General features: G+C 32.1%; 1 long non-coding RNA gene across 2 annotated transcripts; it reads right to left on the reverse strand.

Annotated features, from left to right (window-relative positions):
• Positions 1-1,021: 1,021 nt before the first annotated feature.
• On the reverse strand, positions 1,022-5,532 carry LOC145630677 (uncharacterized). 2 transcript variants are annotated; one of them, XR_014112174.1, is made up of 7 exons: positions 5,381-5,532; positions 5,068-5,213; positions 4,634-4,793; positions 2,461-2,662; positions 2,079-2,146; positions 1,666-1,754; positions 1,022-1,219 (listed from the first exon to the last, which is right to left on the reverse strand). It is a non-coding gene; the product is annotated as an uncharacterized LOC145630677 (long non-coding RNA). The 2 variants fall into 2 exon arrangements; XR_014112173.1 differs by having other exon boundaries at positions 1,022-1,754.
• Between the last annotated feature and the right edge of the window lie 2,069 nt (positions 5,533-7,601).

The following is a 7,601-nucleotide window of genomic DNA, read 5'->3' on the forward strand; positions in this document are numbered from 1 at the left end:
GCGTTTTAGAGGATGGAACGAGGATAAGGATTGGGAAATTTCAAAGCTTTTTAAAAATTTCAAAGCCTTTTGAAAGATGGAAGAAGGACAAGTCATCTAATTAGTTACACATTTAACATAAAAGTTTAACATTATGGTAGAATTGTGTTAGATTCATGAGTAAGTACTTTTTTTTATGTTTGTACGACCATAGGGAGAGAAAGAAAGATATAAAGATAAAGGGGAAAGAGAGAAGGACATAAAGGAACCGGGAAGAGAGAAAGAGGGAGGCATAAGAGAGATAAATGGCAGCCGATAAATAGAGATAGCAATTCAAAAGAGAGAGGGGTAGGCTATGGAAAGAAAAAGAGGCTGAGAGAAGACGATCAAGAAAAATATCCACCTTTTATAATACTAGTTGTTGGTGCGCGCGATATGTAACCAGTGTACGATAATTTAGTTGATGTTAATTGCGTGTCGTTATTTGAAGATTATAAAATGCACGTAATAAGTTTGATTTAGGTTAATTAGTTCCATGTGAACGATTATATTGCTTGGTTCACATGATATGTAACCAGTGTACGATAATTTTGTGTGTTATTATCTTGAAAGGCTTATATTACCCAAATACCTCTAAATGAGTATAATTCTTAGGTTCGTATGTAAACAGGGGAATGTTATTTATTGTGTTATTATCTCTATATATTGTACCTTTTTTTTAATGATTGCACATGTTAATTTATACATTTATAATGTTATTAATTTATATATACTTTATAAAGGGTGTACATCGCTTTTCCTTCTCCAAACCTCTCTTTTGAATTCTACTTTTTGAAAATAAATTAAATGTGATAGATTAAGTATTACCCACTTAACAAATTCATCTGATTTCCTAGACTTTACTAAGGCTTTTAAAGCATTGAATGTTTATATAAACAAAAAGAGCTTAAACAAACTTGAAATACTACTAACGACGAATAAACGAACATCACTATCTCTAACATTGAGTCACAATTTGAAAAATTTATGTGAACAAACAAGCTTAAGTTTTAAAAGAATGAGTCATTTCTCTAACATAACGAAAACACATTGTATATACTACATTAATAAAATCTATATTACAGTTAAGGTTGAAAAATATGATAAATAAATTGACACAATCAAGTACTTCTGTTGAACCACCTCCACCGGTTGTGCCATTGCCTCTTGCACTCTTGTTTTCCAAATGGCTCTCAACAAACTACCAATAAATGCATAAAAATAAAAATTGCACCATGATACGAAGAAATTAGAATAGCAACATGATACAAGCAAAGAATTCAAAATCAGATATTTTTTATTTACGATTTCAATTAATACTTGCCTTGCACGTTATCTATGGGATTAAATTGTTGTAGAAGAATACAACTAAAGTCTAATAATATTAGTTTGGGATACTAAGGCAGTATGCCAAGAAAAGATATACACAACCTCCCCTCTCTTTCTCTCACTCATTCCTATGCCATTTCTAGAAACTACCCTGAAGATATTATTATTAACCCAATTTATTTAATTGTATGACCATCTAATATCCCTATTTAATCATGATGAGTTTCCTGCTTCTATAAGAAGTGTAGACATAACATACAATGAATACAATATAGAAGTACTTGACAGCAAAGGTGAGAATACAATCCCAGAGTTTACCCAAGTATTTCTCTGCTTGCTCACAATTTCCCCTTGTTTTTGCAGCTTAATGTATCTTTCATGAGTCCTCTTTGGTTTTCCACTCCTCCCTAAAAAATGAATCATATCATAGTAAATTATGAATAGTGTTGCATCTTCACTGAAATTAGGAAGCCTATTCCCTAAAAAATGATCGTATCATAGTAAATTAGCAAATTTTCTTTGCTTCCAAGTGACCAAGTGGCTAGGACAGAAATGATAAGAGGTTGTATGAATTTCATGCCAAATTGATTACAAAAATGAGGCAAGCTCATAATTATTACTCATATTTACTAAAACTCTCTCATAACTATGGAAGCCAAATCATCTATATATCACAATTGAAATGTCAAACTTCACCCAGAGATTAAGATGCTATCATTGCTACTACTGACCTGAATAGCTTCTTAAAAAAGACGGTTTCCAGAAAGACAATGCAGGGGATGATGGCAAGCTTTGTCATCTACATAAAACCAAAACAAAAGAACTTCAGAAACTATATTTTAACAGAAAAATGCAAGAAATTGCGAAGTTCTTTACAGCTTATAACAAGGACCGAAATTCATGATTAAACGCATAACCAATCTAGAAAATTTTGAAAAAAATAAGGTCCTATAATGCTATACAAGCATTTAAACTACAAACCTTGAGCATATGGACTCAAGAAAAGGGAATGATTTCAGACCTCAATGACCCATAAAACATCAAGCCTTCTCTACTTCAGTATATTCTAAAAAAACCAATGCAACAGATTAGAAGAATTAGCAAGTTTCATACCTGATAGAAGCCAGCAGAATTGAAACCGAAGCTGAAACTAAATAGTCAGCTGAAACTAAATAGTCCAACGGATATTCCATTTAGAATGCCAAACCCCAAAACAGCTTTTTGCTCAAAGGGTTTGTATTCAAACAGTTCACCTTTAAAGCTACATGAAGAGAGCAAAAGGGAACAACCAGATGCCAGCTCGTCAATGTAGTAGCTGCAGAAAAACAAGAAAGGAACAATAGTTAGTGTACTGTGTACATGCTAAAATACCCTCATACAAAAAATTAAATCTCTGACACTTCAGGCATATTGTCAAAATTATCAGCTTCAGATAGACACCATTAGAATACGTGTCAAATTGCATCATTGTAAAAATGGAAGTCATTGATTATTAAGAATTATAATTACATACTAAATAGACTCTTATTCATTTTAAGATAGTACTTCCATACACTGAGAGGTTGAGACTTCTTCAACATTCTTCCTCAAAGATCCTAATACTAACAACATAAGGTTACAAAGAAAATGCCAAAAAAATTAAATAAATAAAATTTATATGATACCCTTAAGAATACAGAAAGCTGACATATCATTATGAGGTGTATGCCCCTTGGTTCAAGATACAAGGCACTAAAGCTTTCCTGCAAGCTCCGATCATTAATTTCGCAAATATAATAAAAAGCACACTCCCTCGGTCTATTTATTGCGCTGCACCCAAAGCTACGAACCTACGTTTATGAGAGAGAGAGGGAGAGAGAGAGAGAGAGAGAGAGAGATGGATAAGAGGCTTTGGGTTCCAACCTTTGAGGGAAAAATTGAGAATAGCCTTAGCAAACAAGGTATGGAGCAAAGGGAGTAAGAAACTATTTCATACTTTCACCACATTTCAATACCAATCCCTCACTAATTTATACTACTTACATAGGCTACATTCCTTTTTGTTGATTGTGTTTCCTATTATCATTAGTAGCTCATTTAAAACACTCTCGGACTTCTTACAAAAGCCCCACTTATAACACTCACTCTCAAACATATTCTTATATATGTCCATACTATAAAATATCTCTCTCCTACTCCTTTTGGCTTCTGTTGCTCCTATAATCTTATCAATCATCTAGGAACAAGGTAGTATAATTAGCAGAAATGTATTATGGGGTAGCCCTTAACCTTTTCCAAGTAATATTAAAGCCTGCAGGTTTATCTCATCTTTGGACTTAATAAAATGTACTCTGTATTATACAATAATATAAGTTGTTCTTTTTCCTTGGTGAATAAGTTGAAATTCGTATAGAGCACTCTAATCCATTTCATACGTGACATTGTAAAACAAGATTATGCTTTCATTGTTCATAAATAATAGTATTACTTGGAAAAGGTCGAACAGTCAAAATCATTCATAGTATTAGCATAATTAATCAAACAACAAGCTATAGGAGAGTAAATGAGATTATAATTTCTATAAAGAGTATATTAACTTTGGCAAAAACAAGATACAAAGATACACAAGGACATACAGTAGTACCTCCACTTTTGGGAAGACAAAAGTGTAAAATTTCTAGAAGCTAAGTTCGAAATTCAATAGCATTACACACCACTCTCTACCTTAGATCAGACTATGCTTGTATAGTTTAAGTAAAAAACAAATAATATGTAAGTAAGAAATCCAAATTATACTCAAGTAGATAAACGGTAATACTCACTATCAAAACATGGGGTTAGACGCAAGAACTCATACCCAATCTGACTCAAAAATCACCAAAATGCAATTTAAAAAATGATTGATGTTTAAAATCACCAAAAATGCACTCAACGTAAGCACCAAAATGAATTCAAATCAACTACAAATAAAAGATGAGAAAAATAATCAATAAACTAAAATGCACAGATCAATAAAAGTTCAATATTCACAAATTGTGGAGTTCGTTGATTAAATTCCTGGTTTCTTGTTGCTTCCAACTACAACCAACACACAAAACCCATTAACCCACCCCAAAAATCACTCATAATTTCATAACTCAACAGCAAAAAACAAAAAAACTCAAACAAAGTACTTATAATCTCCCTTCATCATCAAGTAGAAGACTCTAGATTTACTAACAGATTCAGTAGGAGTGAGATGAAAGAGTACGAGGTTATTGTTGATAAAAGAGATTTTCTTGAGGTATTGATTGAAAGATTCACTCACCTGCGAATATTTTAAGCAACAACTTCAAGCTCAGTGAGCAAGGGACATCACCGGCAATTTCAAGTAGCTGGAATTGGTGTAGTTGCTGCTCCACTGTCGTGTATACCCCAGACTTCCAGAAATTTTATTTTTTTTCAATTGCTTGAATTTAGTTTGAGGGCTGTATAAAGTCGAGAAAGAATAAGAATACACCCTAATTTGTTCAAATTTTCAAACAAACTTGATGATTTTTTTCAAATCCAAGTACAATAAGAACCTAATTAGATTAACGATGAAATGCTATATCGAGAAATGATTAAAAAAAACAAACATCTAAATCAAAGAATTTGAGCAAAAGCCCAGGAAAAAAAATTAAATCCTAATTTTCTAGAAATGAGCAATTTTTACATATTTCTATTCAACCGTATCAAATTGAAGGAGAGAAAATATCTTACAAGTTTATGAGCTTCATAAAATTGATGGCAGAAACTTCGCCACCACCATTACCTCCGCCGCCGTTCATGGAAGTTTCTCTCCTCTTTTTCCCTTTCTTGGGTCAAAATGAAAAGAGCGAAAATCATTGAAATTTTCAGCACCATTCCTTCATCAAGAAATTAGAAATAGTTAGAATTATCAATCGAATTTAAGAAATTTAATTAAGAAGATTAACCAAGAAACGTAGCACAAAAAAAATTACTGTGAAAATAAAAGCTTTACCCTAGAGTGTCAAAATTGATATTAGATGATTATAAAGGATAGTGATCTTACCTCAAGAAGCTGCTTTAATGGAGGAAATTAAACCACAACCTCAGACCGAACGGAAGCATCGGAGACGGCGGGCCAAAACTGGATGAATCGAATTCACAAGAGAGGAGAAACGGGAGGAGAGAGAGAGACAGAGAGGTGAGAGGAGAAGAAGATAGAAGACTTGAGAGTTGAGAGTATAGAGAGAGAAAGAAGCAAGGGTCGGTTAAACAGCTGGCTGACACAAAAGCAATAAAGGGCAAAATCGGTAATCCATTAAATTCAGGGGTTTTAGAGTAATAACACTAAAAATTACTGTTGCTAACTTCCCATATTTAATAAGGTTTATAGATTCAAATTCTTTTAGAAGATGGAACAAGGAAAAGTCATCTAATTAGTAGCACATTAACATAATAGTTCACCATTATGGTAGAATCATGTTAGATTCATGAGTATGTACTTTTATTTCTATTTGTACAACCATATATAGGAAGAGAAAGAGAAATATAAAGATAAAAGGGGGAGAGATAGAAGGAGAGAAAGGAATCGAGAAATAGATGGGTTGGAAGAAAGAGAGAGAGAAGGGCCAAGAAAGATCACTTAACATAAAGAGGGATCGGAGACCACTTAGAAAAATATCGCTTAAGAAAATAAGAAAAGTTAACTTTGGAAAAAGAGTTACTAAAATGCTAGAAAGAAGAAGAGAGAGCGCTTGAAAAATATCGCTTAGGAATAAAAATCACTTAAGAAAAAGAAGATCACTCAAGAAGAAAGATCACTAAAGAAAAGAAAGATCTCTTAAGAAAAGTCACTTAAGAAAAGACACTTAAGAAAAAGATCACTTAGCAAAATCAAGGCAATTAGCTTAGAAGAAAAATTAAGGCAATTAGCTTAGTAAAGGGAGATTAAGAAAGAGTGAGTGAGGGATACCACTTAAGAGAGATCACCTAAGAAATTTAGGGCAATTAGCTTGGGAAAAAGGCTTGCTAAAATGCAAGAGAGAAAAAAGAGACCACACAAGAAAGACTACTTAACAAAATCATGGCAATTATCTTAAGAGAGAAAAAGAGTGAGAAGTTACTTAAGAAAAATCATTCATAAAAATAGGATCAATTGGCTTTGGAAAGATGAAAGGCCAATTAAGAAAGATCACATTTAAAAAAAAATAAAGGAAATTAACATAGAATAGAGAGAGAAAGTTCACTTAAGAAATTAGGGAAATTATCTTAGGAAAAGACTTACTAAAATGAGAGTGAGAGAGAGAGAGGCCACTTGAGAAAGATGACTCAAGGTAATTAGAGCAATTAGCAATAGAGCGAGAAAGACCAATTAAGAAAGATCATTTAAGGAAAATAGGGAAATTAGTTTAGGAAAATAAAGAATACACCAACAACAATGAGGGAAGAAGAGATAGGAAATTTTGTTAAGACAAAGGATAAAAGGATAAGGGGAAGCTAACATGAATTGACTTTATTATTAACATTAGTTTATTTAACCCATTCTAAACAATTGATTATACATTAAACATTATTATTATACTAATTATTATTATTCTATTACCAATATTATAATTATTAGTAGTAGAGTATTACTCCTTCCATTAATTTAGCAATAGAAGACATATAAACCTCAACTAACGATTTTAAGAAAACTTAACACTTATTAAACACAAACTGATTATAATTGACATCATCAACCTTATTCAAGACATAACACCAAAGCATTACACATAACATTACAAATTATTGTTGTTTAGTTTATGGCCTTCTAATTACTCAATCATCTATAAGGCATTTTTGATTGATTTGATTACTAAATTATTATTCTTACATTTTCCAACAATAATTTCTACTCCGTAACCCTTGCTTTCAACTCTTACCGACTCCAACATTAATTTATGCCATAACCTTTCTCTCTCCTCTGAACCAAACTTTTTCTCTCCATGGAAGCGACTTTTGAGCTTGTTCTACCATTGAATTAAAGCAAGCGTGGATCACTCATATTTCACAATGATGATTATAATGATCTCTAGGATTGAGGAACAACGCCCTTATTAGTATACAAAGTCACTAATTATGTACTCCCTTTATTGAGGCAAGAGAAAGTGAAAAAAAATATCTTCTTTTCACTGATTGGATATTCACTTTTTTTTTTTTTTTTTTTTTTTAAAAAAAAAAAACGACCTGTAATTTACTCAATCAATCTAAGTTATTACAAAATTAAATAACTCTAACTTTTTTTGATA

The sequence above is a fragment of the Chenopodium album genome, chromosome 5 (assembly GCF_948465745.1).
Source record: "Chenopodium album chromosome 5, dcCheAlbu1.1, whole genome shotgun sequence".
Classification (NCBI taxonomy): Eukaryota; Viridiplantae; Streptophyta; class Magnoliopsida; order Caryophyllales; family Amaranthaceae; genus Chenopodium; species Chenopodium album.